Here is an 18,267-nt window from a genome sequence, read left to right as displayed (position 1 = left end):
AGTTGAACAACACCTGTCAGCACCTTGATTATCGCCTATCAGCCGTGTGATTAGCACCTGTCAGCCTCTTGATCAGAGCCTGTCAGCAGCTTGATCATCTCCTATCAGCTACTTGATTAGCACTTGTCAGCCAGTTGATCAGCACCTGCCTGCCGATTGATCAGTGCCTGTCAGCTGCTTGATCATTGCATTCTCAGCTGCACAATCAGCACCTATCAGCTGCTTGTTTAGCACCTGTCAGCCAGTTGATCAGCACCTGTCAGCACCTTGATCATCGCCTATCAGCCTCTTGATTAGCACCTGTCAGCAAGATGATCAGCACCTGTCAACAGCTTGAGCAGCGAGTATCAGCTGCTTGATCAGCACCTGTCAGCCAGTTGATCAGCACCTGTCAGCAGATTGATCAGGCCTATCAGCCACTTGATTAGCACCTGTCAGCCAGTTGATCAGCACCTGAGAGTCGCTTCATTAGCACCTGTCAGCCAGTTGATCGGCACCTGTCAGCTGCTTGATAAGCACCTGTCAGAAGCTTTATCAGCACCTATCAGCTGCTTGATTGGCACCTGTCAGCATGTTGATCAACACCTCTCAGCCGCTTCATTAGCAACTGTCAGCCAGTGGATCAACAACTGTCAGCCGCTGGATTAGCACCTGTCAGCCAGTTGATAAACAACTGTCAATTGCTGGATTAGCACCTGTCAGCCAGTTGATCAGCACCTGTCAGCTGCTTGATCAGCACCTGTAAGCCGCTTAAACAGCACCTGCCAACCGCTTCATCAATGCCTGTCAGCTGCATGATCATTGCCTCCTCAGCTGCACGATGAGCGCCTACTCAGCCGCGAATCAGCCCCTACACAGCCGCGTGATCATAGTCTGTCAGCCTCTTTATCAGAGTCGGTCATCCGCTTGATCAGCACCTGTCAGCAGGTTGAAAAGTGCCTACTCAGCCGCGCGAATTGCATCTCTCAGCCAGTTGATCTGCGCCTACTGAGCCCCGCAATCAGCGCCTACTCAGCCGCCTGATCAGTGCCTGTCAGCCGCTTGAGAAGTACCTGTCAGCCGCTTGATCAGCACCTTTCAAACGCTTGATCAACGCCTATCCGCTTCTTAATTAACACTTCTCAGCCAGTTGATCAGCACCTGTTATCCGCTTGAACAGCACCTATTAGCCGCTTAATCAGCACCTGACAGCAGCTTGATCAGCACCTGTCAGCAGGTTTATCAGCACCTATCATCTGCTTGATTAGCACCTGTCAGCAGGTTGATCAACACCTGTCAGCCGCTTCATTGGAAACTGCCAGCCAGTTGCTCAGCCCTTGTCAGCTGCTTGATCAGCCCCTACACAGCCGTGTGATAATAGTCTGTCAGCCGCTTGATCAGAGACTGTCAGATGCTTGATCAGCGCCTAATCACCCCCTCGATCAGCACCTATTGCGCGGCGCGATCAGCACCTGTCAGCCGCTTGACAAGCACCTATAAACCACTTGATCAATACCTAATTAGCTTCGCTATCAGTATTTACTGAGCCATGTGATCATTGCCTCAAGCACATTATCTGTGCCTACTCAGCCCCGTGATCAGTGCCTATGCAGTCGTGCGATACGTGCCTGACAGCTGATTGCGAAGTACTGTAAGACGCTTGATCAGTGATTATCAGCCGCTAGATCAGCATCTGTAAACGACTTTATCAGCACCTCTCACCCGCTTGATCAGCGCGTGTCAGCCGCTTTATCATCGCCTCCTCAGCTGCATGATTAGCACCTACTCAGCCCCTTGATCAGTACCAGTCAGACAGTTGATCAGCACCTGTCAGCAGCTTGATCAGCACCTGTCAGCCAGTTGATCAGCACCTGTCAGCCACTTCATTTGCACCTGTCAGCCACTTTATCAGCAACTGTCAGGCGCTAGGGCAGCCCCTATAAGCAGCTTGATCATTAACTGTCAGCCACATTATCAGCACGTGTTAGCCGCTGTATCAGAACCTGTCAACCGCTTGATCAACACCTGTCAGCCGCTTCATTAGCAACTGTCAGCCAGTTGATCAGCACCTGTCAGCTGCTTGATCAGCACCTGTAAGCCGCTTAAACAGTGCCTGCCAGCCGCTTCATCAGTGCCTGTCACGTGCTTGATCATTGCCTTCTCAGCTGCGCGATCAGCGCCTACTCAGCCGCGAATCAGCCCCTCCACAGCCGCGTGATCATAGTCTGTCAGCCTCTTTATCAGAGTCGGTGATCTGCTTGATCAGCACCTGTCAGCAAGTTGAAGAGTGCCTACTCAGCCGCGCGAATTGCATCTCTCAGCCAGTTGATGTGCACGTACTGAGCCCAGGAATCAGCGCCTACTCAGCCGCCCGGTCCGTGCCTGTCAGCCGCTTGAGAAGTACCTGTCAGCCGCTTGATCAGCACCTATCAGCAGCTTGATCAGCGCCTATCAGCTGCTTAATTAACACTTCTCAGCCAGTTGATCAGCACCTGTGAGCCGCTTGATCAGCGCCTATCAGCCGCTTGATTAGCACCTGTCAGCCAGTTGATGAGCACCTGTCAGCCGCTTAATCAGCACCTGTCAGCAGCTTGATCCGCACCTGTCAGCATCTTTATCAGCACCTATCAGCTGCTTGATTAGCACCTGTCAGCAAGTTGATCAACACCTGTCAGCCGCTTCATTAGAAACTCTCAGCCAGTTGATCAGCCACTGTCAGCCGCTGGATTAGCACCTGTCAGCCACTTGATCAGCACCTGTCAGCCGCTTCATAAACGCGTGTCAGCCTCTAGAGAAGTACCTGTCAGCCACTTGATCAGCACCTGTCAGCCAATATATCAGCAACTCTCAACATCTTGATCAGTGCCCACTTATCTGCGTAATCAGAGCCTACTCAGCCACAGGATCAGTGACCCTCAGGCGGCTGATCAGCGCCTGTCAGCCGCTTGATCAATTCCTGCTCTGATGGTCATTCAGCGCCTGGACAACCACTAGATCAGTGCCTGTCAGCCCCTTGACCAGTGCCCACTCAGCTGATTGATAAACGCATACGCATCCACACGATAAGCGCCTGTCAGCCACTTGAGAAGCATCTGTCAGCAACTTGATCAGGGCCTATCAGCCACTTGATCAGTACCTGTCAGCCAGTTGATCAGCACCTGTCAGCCACTTCATTTGCACCTGTCAGCCACTTTATCAGCAACTGTCAGGCGCTAGGGCAGCCCCTATAAGCAGCTTGATCATTAACTGTCAGCCACATTATCAGCACCTGTTAGCCGCTGTATCAGAACCTGTCAACCGCTTGATCAGCACCTGTCAGCAGCTTTATAGCACCTATCAGCTGCTTGATTAGCACCTGTCAGCATGTTGATCAACACCTGGCAGCCGCTTCATTAGCAACTGTCAGCCAGTTGATCAGCAACTGTCAGCCTCTTGATTAGCACCTGTCAGCCAGTTGATGAGCACCTGTCAGCTGCTTGATCAGCACCTGTAAGCCGATTAAACAGCACCTGCCAGCCGCTTCATCAGTGCCTGTCAGCTGTTGGATCATTGCCTTTTCAGCTGCGCGATCAGCGCCTACTCAGCCGCGAATCAGCCCCTCCACAGCCATGTGTTCATAGTCTGTCAGCCTCTTTATCAGAGTCAGTCATCCGTTTGATCAGCACCTGTCTGCAGGTTGAAGAGTGCCTACTCAGCCGCGCGAATTGCATCTCTCACCCAGTTGATCTGCGCCTACTGAGCCCCACAATGAACGCCTACTCAGCCGCCCGGTCCGTGCTGTCAGCCGCTTGAGAAGTACCTGTCAGCCAGTTGATCAGCACCTCTAAGCCAGTTGATCATCACCTGTAAGCCACTGGATCAGCACCTGTCAGCCGCTTGATCAGCAACTTTCAGCAGCTTGATCAGCACCTATCAGCTGCTTAATTAACACTTCTCAGCCAGTTGATCAGCACCTGTTAGCCGCTTGATCAGCGCCTACAGCTGCTTGATTAGCACCTGTCAGCCAGTTGATTAGCACCTGTCAGCCGCTTAATCAGCACCTGTCAGCAGCTTGATCAGGGCCTATCAGCCACTTGATCAGTACCTGTCAGCCAGTTAATCAGCACCTGTCAGCCACTTCATTTGCACCTGTCAGCCACTTTATCAGCAACTGTCAGGCGCTAGGGAAGCCCCTATAAGCAGCTTGATCATTAACTGTCAGCCACATTATCAGCACCTGTTAGCCGCTGTATCAGAACCTGTCCACCGCTTGATCAGCACCTGTCAGCAGCTTTATCAGCACCTATCAGCTGCTTGATTAGCCCCTGTCAGCCACTTCATCAGCGATTGTCAGCCGCTTGTTATGCACCTGTCAGCAGCATGATCAGCGCTTGACCAATTTTCACTCAGCCGATTGAAACGCAAAGACTCAACCGTGTGAATAGCATCTTTAAGCCAGTTGATCTGTGCCTACTGAGCCCCGCTGTCAGTGCCTACACAGCCGCCCGATCACTGCTTGTCAGCCGCTTGACAAGTACCTGTCAGCCACTTGATCAGCACCTGTCAGCAGCTTGATGTGCACCTATCAGCCGCTTGATTAGCACCTGTCAGCCAGTTGACCAGCACCTGTCAGCCGCTTGGTCAGCGCCTATCAGTGGCTTGATTAGCCCCTGTCAGCCATTTGATCAGCAATTGTCAGCCTCATTTTAAGCACCTGTCAGCAGCTTGATCAGCGCTTGACCACTTTCCACTCTGCCGATTGAAAAGCACTGACTCAGCCGCATGAATAGCATCTTTCAGCCAGTTGATCTGTGCCTACTGAGCCCCGCAGTCAGTGCCTACACAGCCGCCTGATCAGTGCTTGTCAGCCGCTTGACAAGTACCTGTCAGCCTCTTGATCAGCACCTAATCAGCCACACGATGATCATTTACTCAGCCGCGCGATCATCGCCCCAGCCTCTTGATCTGTGCCTACTCAGCCCCATGACCAGCGCCTACTCAGCCATGCGATCTGTGCCTGACAGCCACTTGATCAACGACTATCAGCGGCTTGATCATCGCATTATCAGCTTCACGATCAGCACCTACTCAGCCGCTTGGTCAGAACCTGTCAGGCAGTTGATCAGCACCAGTCAGCCGCTTGATCATTTCCTGCTCTGCTGGTCATTCAGCTCCTGGTCATCCACTTGATCAGTGCCTGTCAGCCGCATGAGAAGTACCTGGCAGCCACTTGACCAGCACCTAATCAGCCACGCGATCATCATTTACTCAGCCGCACGATCATCGCCTCAGCCGCTTGATCTGTGTCTACTCAGCCCCGCGATCAGCGCCTACTCAGCCGTGCGATGTGCGCCTGACAGACACTTGAGAAGTACTGTCAGCCACTTTATCAGCGACTATCAGTCGCTTGATCAGCACCTGTCAACGACTTTATCAGCACCTGTCAGCCGCTTGATTAGCGCCTGTCAGCTGCTTGACCACTGCCCACTCAGCCGATTGAAAAGCGCCAATGCAGCCGCGCGATAAGCACCAGTCAGCCGCCTGAAAATCACCTGTCAGCAGCTTGATCAGGGCCTATAAGCCACTTGATTAGCACCTGTCAGCTAGTTGATCAGCACCTGTCAGCCAATTGATCAGCACCTGTCAGCCAGTTGAACAACACCTGTCAGCACCTTGATTATCGCCTATCAGCCGTGTGATTAGCACCTGTCAGCCTCTTGATCAGAGCCTGTCAGCAGCTTGATCATCTCCTATCAGCTACTTGATTAGCACTTGTCAGCCAGTTGATCAGCACCTGCCTGCCGATTGATCAGTGCCTGTCAGCTGCTTGATCATTGCATTCTCAGCTGCACAATCAGCACCTATCAGCTGCTTGTTTAGCACCTGTCAGCCAGTTGATCAGCACCTGTCAGCACCTTGATCATCGCCTATCAGCCTCTTGATTAGCACCTGTCAGCAAGATGATCAGCACCTGTCAACAGCTTGAGCAGCGAGTATCAGCTGCTTGATCAGCACCTGTCAGCCAGTTGATCAGCACCTGTCAGCAGATTGATCAGGCCTATCAGCCACTTGATTAGCACCTGTCAGCCAGTTGATCAGCACCTGAGAGTCGCTTCATTAGCACCTGTCAGCCAGTTGATCGGCACCTGTCAGCTGCTTGATAAGCACCTGTCAGAAGCTTTATCAGCACCTATCAGCTGCTTGATTGGCACCTGTCAGCATGTTGATCAACACCTCTCAGCCGCTTCATTAGCAACTGTCAGCCAGTGGATCAACAACTGTCAGCCGCTGGATTAGCACCTGTCAGCCAGTTGATAAACAACTGTCAATTGCTGGATTAGCACCTGTCAGCCAGTTGATCAGCACCTGTCAGCTGCTTGATCAGCACCTGTAAGCCGCTTAAACAGCACCTGCCAACCGCTTCATCAATGCCTGTCAGCTGCATGATCATTGCCTCCTCAGCTGCACGATGAGCGCCTACTCAGCCGCGAATCAGCCCCTACACAGCCGCGTGATCATAGTCTGTCAGCCTCTTTATCAGAGTCGGTCATCCGCTTGATCAGCACCTGTCAGCAGGTTGAAAAGTGCCTACTCAGCCGCGCGAATTGCATCTCTCAGCCAGTTGATCTGCGCCTACTGAGCCCCGCAATCAGCGCCTACTCAGCCGCCTGATCAGTGCCTGTCAGCCGCTTGAGAAGTACCTGTCAGCCGCTTGATCAGCACCTTTCAAACGCTTGATCAACGCCTATCCGCTTCTTAATTAACACTTCTCAGCCAGTTGATCAGCACCTGTTATCCGCTTGAACAGCACCTATTAGCCGCTTAATCAGCACCTGACAGCAGCTTGATCAGCACCTGTCAGCAGGTTTATCAGCACCTATCATCTGCTTGATTAGCACCTGTCAGCAGGTTGATCAACACCTGTCAGCCGCTTCATTGGAAACTGCCAGCCAGTTGCTCAGCCCTTGTCAGCTGCTTGATCAGCCCCTACACAGCCGTGTGATAATAGTCTGTCAGCCGCTTGATCAGAGACTGTCAGATGCTTGATCAGCGCCTAATCACCCCCTCGATCAGCACCTATTGCGCGGCGCGATCAGCACCTGTCAGCCGCTTGACAAGCACCTATAAACCACTTGATCAATACCTAATTAGCTTCGCTATCAGTATTTACTGAGCCATGTGATCATTGCCTCAAGCACATTATCTGTGCCTACTCAGCCCCGTGATCAGTGCCTATGCAGTCGTGCGATACGTGCCTGACAGCTGATTGCGAAGTACTGTAAGACGCTTGATCAGTGATTATCAGCCGCTAGATCAGCATCTGTAAACGACTTTATCAGCACCTCTCACCCGCTTGATCAGCGCGTGTCAGCCGCTTTATCATCGCCTCCTCAGCTGCATGATTAGCACCTACTCAGCCCCTTGATCAGTACCAGTCAGACAGTTGATCAGCACCTGTCAGCAGCTTGATCAGCACCTGTCAGCCAGTTGATCAGCACCTGTCAGCCACTTCATTTGCACCTGTCAGCCACTTTATCAGCAACTGTCAGGCGCTAGGGCAGCCCCTATAAGCAGCTTGATCATTAACTGTCAGCCACATTATCAGCACGTGTTAGCCGCTGTATCAGAACCTGTCAACCGCTTGATCAACACCTGTCAGCCGCTTCATTAGCAACTGTCAGCCAGTTGATCAGCACCTGTCAGCTGCTTGATCAGCACCTGTAAGCCGCTTAAACAGTGCCTGCCAGCCGCTTCATCAGTGCCTGTCACGTGCTTGATCATTGCCTTCTCAGCTGCGCGATCAGCGCCTACTCAGCCGCGAATCAGCCCCTCCACAGCCGCGTGATCATAGTCTGTCAGCCTCTTTATCAGAGTCGGTGATCTGCTTGATCAGCACCTGTCAGCAAGTTGAAGAGTGCCTACTCAGCCGCGCGAATTGCATCTCTCAGCCAGTTGATGTGCACGTACTGAGCCCAGGAATCAGCGCCTACTCAGCCGCCCGGTCCGTGCCTGTCAGCCGCTTGAGAAGTACCTGTCAGCCGCTTGATCAGCACCTATCAGCAGCTTGATCAGCGCCTATCAGCTGCTTAATTAACACTTCTCAGCCAGTTGATCAGCACCTGTGAGCCGCTTGATCAGCGCCTATCAGCCGCTTGATTAGCACCTGTCAGCCAGTTGATGAGCACCTGTCAGCCGCTTAATCAGCACCTGTCAGCAGCTTGATCCGCACCTGTCAGCATCTTTATCAGCACCTATCAGCTGCTTGATTAGCACCTGTCAGCAAGTTGATCAACACCTGTCAGCCGCTTCATTAGAAACTCTCAGCCAGTTGATCAGCCACTGTCAGCCGCTGGATTAGCACCTGTCAGCCACTTGATCAGCACCTGTCAGCCGCTTCATAAACGCGTGTCAGCCTCTAGAGAAGTACCTGTCAGCCACTTGATCAGCACCTGTCAGCCAATATATCAGCAACTCTCAACATCTTGATCAGTGCCCACTTATCTGCGTAATCAGAGCCTACTCAGCCACAGGATCAGTGACCCTCAGGCGGCTGATCAGCGCCTGTCAGCCGCTTGATCAATTCCTGCTCTGATGGTCATTCAGCGCCTGGACAACCACTAGATCAGTGCCTGTCAGCCCCTTGACCAGTGCCCACTCAGCTGATTGATAAACGCATACGCATCCACACGATAAGCGCCTGTCAGCCACTTGAGAAGCATCTGTCAGCAACTTGATCAGGGCCTATCAGCCACTTGATCAGTACCTGTCAGCCAGTTGATCAGCACCTGTCAGCCACTTCATTTGCACCTGTCAGCCACTTTATCAGCAACTGTCAGGCGCTAGGGCAGCCCCTATAAGCAGCTTGATCATTAACTGTCAGCCACATTATCAGCACCTGTTAGCCGCTGTATCAGAACCTGTCAACCGCTTGATCAGCACCTGTCAGCAGCTTTATAGCACCTATCAGCTGCTTGATTAGCACCTGTCAGCATGTTGATCAACACCTGGCAGCCGCTTCATTAGCAACTGTCAGCCAGTTGATCAGCAACTGTCAGCCTCTTGATTAGCACCTGTCAGCCAGTTGATGAGCACCTGTCAGCTGCTTGATCAGCACCTGTAAGCCGATTAAACAGCACCTGCCAGCCGCTTCATCAGTGCCTGTCAGCTGTTGGATCATTGCCTTTTCAGCTGCGCGATCAGCGCCTACTCAGCCGCGAATCAGCCCCTCCACAGCCATGTGTTCATAGTCTGTCAGCCTCTTTATCAGAGTCAGTCATCCGTTTGATCAGCACCTGTCTGCAGGTTGAAGAGTGCCTACTCAGCCGCGCGAATTGCATCTCTCACCCAGTTGATCTGCGCCTACTGAGCCCCACAATGAACGCCTACTCAGCCGCCCGGTCCGTGCTGTCAGCCGCTTGAGAAGTACCTGTCAGCCAGTTGATCAGCACCTCTAAGCCAGTTGATCATCACCTGTAAGCCACTGGATCAGCACCTGTCAGCCGCTTGATCAGCAACTTTCAGCAGCTTGATCAGCACCTATCAGCTGCTTAATTAACACTTCTCAGCCAGTTGATCAGCACCTGTTAGCCGCTTGATCAGCGCCTACAGCTGCTTGATTAGCACCTGTCAGCCAGTTGATTAGCACCTGTCAGCCGCTTAATCAGCACCTGTCAGCAGCTTGATCAGGGCCTATCAGCCACTTGATCAGTACCTGTCAGCCAGTTAATCAGCACCTGTCAGCCACTTCATTTGCACCTGTCAGCCACTTTATCAGCAACTGTCAGGCGCTAGGGAAGCCCCTATAAGCAGCTTGATCATTAACTGTCAGCCACATTATCAGCACCTGTTAGCCGCTGTATCAGAACCTGTCCACCGCTTGATCAGCACCTGTCAGCAGCTTTATCAGCACCTATCAGCTGCTTGATTAGCCCCTGTCAGCCACTTCATCAGCGATTGTCAGCCGCTTGTTATGCACCTGTCAGCAGCATGATCAGCGCTTGACCAATTTTCACTCAGCCGATTGAAACGCAAAGACTCAACCGTGTGAATAGCATCTTTAAGCCAGTTGATCTGTGCCTACTGAGCCCCGCTGTCAGTGCCTACACAGCCGCCCGATCACTGCTTGTCAGCCGCTTGACAAGTACCTGTCAGCCACTTGATCAGCACCTGTCAGCAGCTTGATGTGCACCTATCAGCCGCTTGATTAGCACCTGTCAGCCAGTTGACCAGCACCTGTCAGCCGCTTGGTCAGCGCCTATCAGTGGCTTGATTAGCCCCTGTCAGCCATTTGATCAGCAATTGTCAGCCTCATTTTAAGCACCTGTCAGCAGCTTGATCAGCGCTTGACCACTTTCCACTCTGCCGATTGAAAAGCACTGACTCAGCCGCATGAATAGCATCTTTCAGCCAGTTGATCTGTGCCTACTGAGCCCCGCAGTCAGTGCCTACACAGCCGCCTGATCAGTGCTTGTCAGCCGCTTGACAAGTACCTGTCAGCCTCTTGATCAGCACCTAATCAGCCACACGATGATCATTTACTCAGCCGCGCGATCATCGCCCCAGCCTCTTGATCTGTGCCTACTCAGCCCCATGACCAGCGCCTACTCAGCCATGCGATCTGTGCCTGACAGCCACTTGATCAACGACTATCAGCCGCTTGATCATGACCTTATCAGCTGAACGATCAGCGCCTACTCAGCCGCTTGATCAGAACCTGTCAGGCAGTTGATCAGCACCAGTCAGCCGCTTGATCATTTCCTGCTCTGCTGGTCATTCAGCTCCTGGTCATCCACTTGATCAGTGCCTGTCAGCCGCATGAGAAGTACCTGGCAGCCACTTGACCAGCACCTAATCAGCCACGCGATCATCATTTACTCAGCCGCACGATCATCGCCTCAGCCGCTTGATCTGTGTCTACTCAGCCCCGCGATCAGCGCCTACTCAGCCGTGCGATGTGCGCCTGACAGACACTTGAGAAGTACTGTCAGCCACTTTATCAGCGACTATCAGTCGCTTGATCAGCACCTGTCAACGACTTTATCAGCACCTGTCAGCCGCTTGATTAGCGCCTGTCAGCTGCTTGACCACTGCCCACTCAGCCGATTGAAAAGCGCCAATGCAGCCGCGCGATAAGCACCAGTCAGCCGCCTGAAAATCACCTGTCAGCAGCTTGATCAGGGCCTATAAGCCACTTGATTAGCACCTGTCAGCTAGTTGATCAGCACCTGTCAGCCAATTGATCAGCACCTGTCAGCCAGTTGAACAACACCTGTCAGCACCTTGATTATCGCCTATCAGCCGTGTGATTAGCACCTGTCAGCCTCTTGATCAGAGCCTGTCAGCAGCTTGATCATCTCCTATCAGCTACTTGATTAGCACTTGTCAGCCAGTTGATCAGCACCTGCCTGCCGATTGATCAGTGCCTGTCAGCTGCTTGATCATTGCATTCTCAGCTGCACAATCAGCACCTATCAGCTGCTTGTTTAGCACCTGTCAGCCAGTTGATCAGCACCTGTCAGCACCTTGATCATCGCCTATCAGCCTCTTGATTAGCACCTGTCAGCAAGATGATCAGCACCTGTCAACAGCTTGAGCAGCGAGTATCAGCTGCTTGATCAGCACCTGTCAGCCAGTTGATCAGCACCTGTCAGCAGATTGATCAGGCCTATCAGCCACTTGATTAGCACCTGTCAGCCAGTTGATCAGCACCTGAGAGTCGCTTCATTAGCACCTGTCAGCCAGTTGATCGGCACCTGTCAGCTGCTTGATAAGCACCTGTCAGAAGCTTTATCAGCACCTATCAGCTGCTTGATTGGCACCTGTCAGCATGTTGATCAACACCTCTCAGCCGCTTCATTAGCAACTGTCAGCCAGTGGATCAACAACTGTCAGCCGCTGGATTAGCACCTGTCAGCCAGTTGATAAACAACTGTCAATTGCTGGATTAGCACCTGTCAGCCAGTTGATCAGCACCTGTCAGCTGCTTGATCAGCACCTGTAAGCCGCTTAAACAGCACCTGCCAACCGCTTCATCAATGCCTGTCAGCTGCATGATCATTGCCTCCTCAGCTGCACGATGAGCGCCTACTCAGCCGCGAATCAGCCCCTACACAGCCGCGTGATCATAGTCTGTCAGCCTCTTTATCAGAGTCGGTCATCCGCTTGATCAGCACCTGTCAGCAGGTTGAAAAGTGCCTACTCAGCCGCGCGAATTGCATCTCTCAGCCAGTTGATCTGCGCCTACTGAGCCCCGCAATCAGCGCCTACTCAGCCGCCTGATCAGTGCCTGTCAGCCGCTTGAGAAGTACCTGTCAGCCGCTTGATCAGCACCTTTCAAACGCTTGATCAACGCCTATCCGCTTCTTAATTAACACTTCTCAGCCAGTTGATCAGCACCTGTTATCCGCTTGAACAGCACCTATTAGCCGCTTAATCAGCACCTGACAGCAGCTTGATCAGCACCTGTCAGCAGGTTTATCAGCACCTATCATCTGCTTGATTAGCACCTGTCAGCAGGTTGATCAACACCTGTCAGCCGCTTCATTGGAAACTGCCAGCCAGTTGCTCAGCCCTTGTCAGCTGCTTGATCAGCCCCTACACAGCCGTGTGATAATAGTCTGTCAGCCGCTTGATCAGAGACTGTCAGATGCTTGATCAGCGCCTAATCACCCCCTCGATCAGCACCTATTGCGCGGCGCGATCAGCACCTGTCAGCCGCTTGACAAGCACCTATAAACCACTTGATCAATACCTAATTAGCTTCGCTATCAGTATTTACTGAGCCATGTGATCATTGCCTCAAGCACATTATCTGTGCCTACTCAGCCCCGTGATCAGTGCCTATGCAGTCGTGCGATACATGCCTGACAGCTGATTGCGAAGTACTGTAAGACGCTTGATCAGTGATTATCAGCCGCTAGATCAGCATCTGTAAACGACTTTATCAGCACCTCTCACCCGCTTGATCAGCGCGTGTCAGCCGCTTTATCATCGCCTCCTCAGCTGCATGATTAGCACCTACTCAGCCCCTTGATCAGTACCAGTCAGACAGTTGATCAGCACCTGTCAGCAGCTTGATCAGCACCTGTCAGCCAGTTGATCAGCACCTGTCAGCCACTTCATTTGCACCTGTCAGCCACTTTATCAGCAACTGTCAGGCGCTAGGGCAGCCCCTATAAGCAGCTTGATCATTAACTGTCAGCCACATTATCAGCACGTGTTAGCCGCTGTATCAGAACCTGTCAACCGCTTGATCAACACCTGTCAGCCGCTTCATTAGCAACTGTCAGCCAGTTGATCAGCACCTGTCAGCTGCTTGATCAGCACCTGTAAGCCGCTTAAACAGTGCCTGCCAGCCGCTTCATCAGTGCCTGTCACGTGCTTGATCATTGCCTTCTCAGCTGCGCGATCAGCGCCTACTCAGCCGCGAATCAGCCCCTCCACAGCCGCGTGATCATAGTCTGTCAGCCTCTTTATCAGAGTCGGTGATCTGCTTGATCAGCACCTGTCAGCAAGTTGAAGAGTGCCTACTCAGCCGCGCGAATTGCATCTCTCAGCCAGTTGATGTGCACGTACTGAGCCCAGGAATCAGCGCCTACTCAGCCGCCCGGTCCGTGCCTGTCAGCCGCTTGAGAAGTACCTGTCAGCCGCTTGATCAGCACCTATCAGCAGCTTGATCAGCGCCTATCAGCTGCTTAATTAACACTTCTCAGCCAGTTGATCAGCACCTGTGAGCCGCTTGATCAGCGCCTATCAGCCGCTTGATTAGCACCTGTCAGCCAGTTGATGAGCACCTGTCAGCCGCTTAATCAGCACCTGTCAGCAGCTTGATCCGCACCTGTCAGCATCTTTATCAGCACCTATCAGCTGCTTGATTAGCACCTGTCAGCAAGTTGATCAACACCTGTCAGCCGCTTCATTAGAAACTCTCAGCCAGTTGATCAGCCACTGTCAGCCGCTGGATTAGCACCTGTCAGCCACTTGATCAGCACCTGTCAGCCGCTTCATAAACGCGTGTCAGCCTCTAGAGAAGTACCTGTCAGCCACTTGATCAGCACCTGTCAGCCAATATATCAGCAACTCTCAACATCTTGATCAGTGCCCACTTATCTGCGTAATCAGAGCCTACTCAGCCACAGGATCAGTGACCCTCAGGCGGCTGATCAGCGCCTGTCAGCCGCTTGATCATTTCCTGCTCTGATGGTCATTCAGCGCCTGGACAACCACTAGATCAGTGCCTGTCAGCCCCTTGACCAGTGCCCACTCAGCTGATTGATAAACGCATACGCATCCACACGATAAGCGCCTGTCAGCCACTTGAGAAGCATCTGTCAGCAACTTGATCAGGGCCTATCAGCCACTTGATCAGTACCTGTCAGCCAGTTGATCAGCACCTGTCAGCCACTTCATTTGCACCTGTCAGCCACTTTATCAGCAACTGTCAGGCGCTAGGGCAGCCCCTATAAGCAGCTTGATCATTAACTGTCAGCCACATTATCAGCACCTGTTAGCCGCTGTATCAGAACCTGTCAACCGCTTGATCAGCACCTGTCAGCAGCTTTATAGCACCTATCAGCTGCTTGATTAGCACCTGTCAGCATGTTGATCAACACCTGGCAGCCGCTTCATTAGCAACTGTCAGCCAGTTGATCAGCAACTGTCAGCCTCTTGATTAGCACCTGTCAGCCAGTTGATGAGCACCTGTCAGCTGCTTGATCAGCACCTGTAAGCCGATTAAACAGCACCTGCCAGCCGCTTCATCAGTGCCTGTCAGCTGTTGGATCATTGCCTTTTCAGCTGCGCGATCAGCGCCTACTCAGCCGCGAATCAGCCCCTCCACAGCCATGTGTTCATAGTCTGTCAGCCTCTTTATCAGAGTCAGTCATCCGTTTGATCAGCACCTGTCTGCAGGTTGAAGAGTGCCTACTCAGCCGCGCGAATTGCATCTCTCACCCAGTTGATCTGCGCCTACTGAGCCCCACAATGAACGCCTACTCAGCCGCCCGGTCCGTGCTGTCAGCCGCTTGAGAAGTACCTGTCAGCCAGTTGATCAGCACCTCTAAGCCAGTTGATCATCACCTGTAAGCCACTGGATCAGCACCTGTCAGCCGCTTGATCAGCAACTTTCAGCAGCTTGATCAGCACCTATCAGCTGCTTAATTAACACTTCTCAGCCAGTTGATCAGCACCTGTTAGCCGCTTAATCAGCGCCTACAGCTGCTTGATTAGCACCTGTCAGCCAGTTGATTAGCACCTGTCAGCGCTTAATCAGCACCTGTCAGCAGCTTGATCAGGGCCTATCAGCCACTTGATCAGTACCTGTCAGCCAGTTAATCAGCACCTGTCAGCCACTTCATTTGCACCTGTCAGCCACTTTATCAGCAACTGTCAGGCGCTAGGGAAGCCCCTATAAGCAGCTTGATCATTAACTGTCAGCCACATTATCAGCACCTGTTAGCCGCTGTATCAGAACCTGTCCACCGCTTGATCAGCACCTGTCAGCAGCTTTATCAGCACCTATCAGCTGCTTGATTAGCCCCTGTCAGCCACTTCATCAGCGATTGTCAGCCGCTTGTTATGCACCTGTCAGCAGCATGATCAGCGCTTGACCAATTTTCACTCAGCCGATTGAAACGCAAAGACTCAACCGTGTGAATAGCATCTTTAAGCCAGTTGATCTGTGCCTACTGAGCCCCGCTGTCAGTGCCTACACAGCCGCCCGATCACTGCTTGTCAGCCGCTTGACAAGTACCTGTCAGCCACTTGATCAGCACCTGTCAGCAGCTTGATGTGCACCTATCAGCCGCTTGATTAGCACCTGTCAGCCAGTTGACCAGCACCTGTCAGCCGCTTGGTCAGCGCCTATCAGTGGCTTGATTAGCCCCTGTCAGCCATTTGATCAGCAATTGTCAGCCTCATTTTAAGCACCTGTCAGCAGCTTGATCAGCGCTTGACCACTTTCCACTCTGCCGATTGAAAAGCACTGACTCAGCCGCATGAATAGCATCTTTCAGCCAGTTGATCTGTGCCTACTGAGCCCCGCAGTCAGTGCCTACACAGCCGCCTGATCAGTGCTTGTCAGCCGCTTGACAAGTACCTGTCAGCCTCTTGATCAGCACCTAATCAGCCACACGATGATCATTTACTCAGCCGCGCGATCATCGCCCCAGCCTCTTGATCTGTGCCTACTCAGCCCCATGACCAGCGCCTACTCAGCCATGCGATCTGTGCCTGACAGCCACTTGATCAACGACTATCAGCCGCTTGATCATGACCTTATCAGCTGAACGATCAGCGCCTACTCAGCCGCTTGATCAGAACCTGTCAGGCAGTTGATCAGCACCAGTCAGCCGCTTGATCATTTCCTGCTCTGCTGGTCATTCAGCTCCTGGTCATCCACTTGATCAGTGCCTGTCAGCCGCTTGAGAAGTACCTGGCAGCCACTTGACCAGCACCTAATCAGCCACGCGATCATCATTTACTCAGCCGCACGATCATCGCCTCAGCCGCTTGATCTGTGTCTACTCAGCCCCGCGATCAGCGCCTACTCAGCCGTGCGATGTGCGCCTGACAGACACTTGAGAAGTACTGTCAGCCACTTTATCAGCGACTATCAGTCGCTTGATCAGCACCTGTCAACGACTTTATCAGCACCTGTCAGCCGCTTGATTAGCGCCTGTCAGCTGCTTGACCACTGCCCACTCAGCCGATTGAAAAGCGCCAATGCAGCCGCGCGATAAGCACCAGTCAGCCGCCTGAAAATCACCTGTCAGCAGCTTGATCAGGGCCTATAAGCCACTTGATTAGCACCTGTCAGCTAGTTGATCAGCACCTGTCAGCCAATTGATCAGCACCTGTCAGCCAGTTGAACAACACCTGTCAGCACCTTGATTATCGCCTATCAGCCGTGTGATTAGCACCTGTCAGCCTCTTGATCAGAGCCTGTCAGCAGCTTGATCATCTCCTATCAGCTACTTGATTAGCACTTGTCAGCCAGTTGATCAGCACCTGCCTGCCGATTGATCAGTGCCTGTCAGCTGCTTGATCATTGCATTCTCAGCTGCACAATCAGCACCTATCAGCTGCTTGTTTAGCACCTGTCAGCCAGTTGATCAGCACCTGTCAGCACCTTGATCATCGCCTATCAGCCTCTTGATTAGCACCTGTCAGCAAGATGATCAGCACCTGTCAACAGCTTGAGCAGCGAGTATCAGCTGCTTGATCAGCACCTGTCAGCCAGTTGATCAGCACCTGTCAGCAGATTGATCAGGCCTATCAGCCACTTGATTAGCACCTGTCAGCCAGTTGATCAGCACCTGAGAGTCGCTTCATTAGCACCTGTCAGCCAGTTGATCGGCACCTGTCAGCTGCTTGATAAGCACCTGTCAGAAGCTTTATCAGCACCTATCAGCTGCTTGATTGGCACCTGTCAGCATGTTGATCAACACCTCTCAGCCGCTTCATTAGCAACTGTCAGCCAGTGGATCAACAACTGTCAGCCGCTGGATTAGCACCTGTCAGCCAGTTGATAAACAACTGTCAATTGCTGGATTAGCACCTGTCAGCCAGTTGATCAGCACCTGTCAGCTGCTTGATCAGCACCTGTAAGCCGCTTAAACAGCACCTGCCAACCGCTTCATCAATGCCTGTCAGCTGCATGATCATTGCCTCCTCAGCTGCACGATGAGCGCCTACTCAGCCGCGAATCAGCCCCTACACAGCCGCGTGATCATAGTCTGTCAGCCTCTTTATCAGAGTCGGTCATCCGCTTGATCAGCACCTGTCAGCAGGTTGAAAAGTGCCTACTCAGCCGCGCGAATTGCATCTCTCAGCCAGTTGATCTGCGCCTACTGAGCCCCGCAATCAGCGCCTACTCAGCCGCCTGATCAGTGCCTGTCAGCCGCTTGAGAAGTACCTGTCAGCCGCTTGATCAGCACCTTTCAAACGCTTGATCAACGCCTATCCGCTTCTTAATTAACACTTCTCAGCCAGTTGATCAGCACCTGTTATCCGCTTGAACAGCACCTATTAGCCGCTTAATCAGCACCTGACAGCAGCTTGATCAGCACCTGTCAGCAGGTTTATCAGCACCTATCATCTGCTTGATTAGCACCTGTCAGCAGGTTGATCAACACCTGTCAGCCGCTTCATTGGAAACTGCCAGCCAGTTGCTCAGCCCTTGTCAGCTGCTTGATCAGCCCCTACACAGCCGTGTGATAATAGTCTGTCAGCCGCTTGATCAGAGACTGTCAGATGCTTGATCAGCGCCTAATCACCCCCTCGATCAGCACCTATTGCGCGGCGCGATCA

The sequence above is a fragment of the Bubalus kerabau genome, unplaced genomic scaffold (assembly GCF_029407905.1).
Source record: "Bubalus kerabau isolate K-KA32 ecotype Philippines breed swamp buffalo unplaced genomic scaffold, PCC_UOA_SB_1v2 scaffold_25, whole genome shotgun sequence".
Classification (NCBI taxonomy): Eukaryota; Metazoa; Chordata; class Mammalia; order Artiodactyla; family Bovidae; genus Bubalus; species Bubalus kerabau.
Note: the sequence above shows the minus strand (reverse complement) of the source record.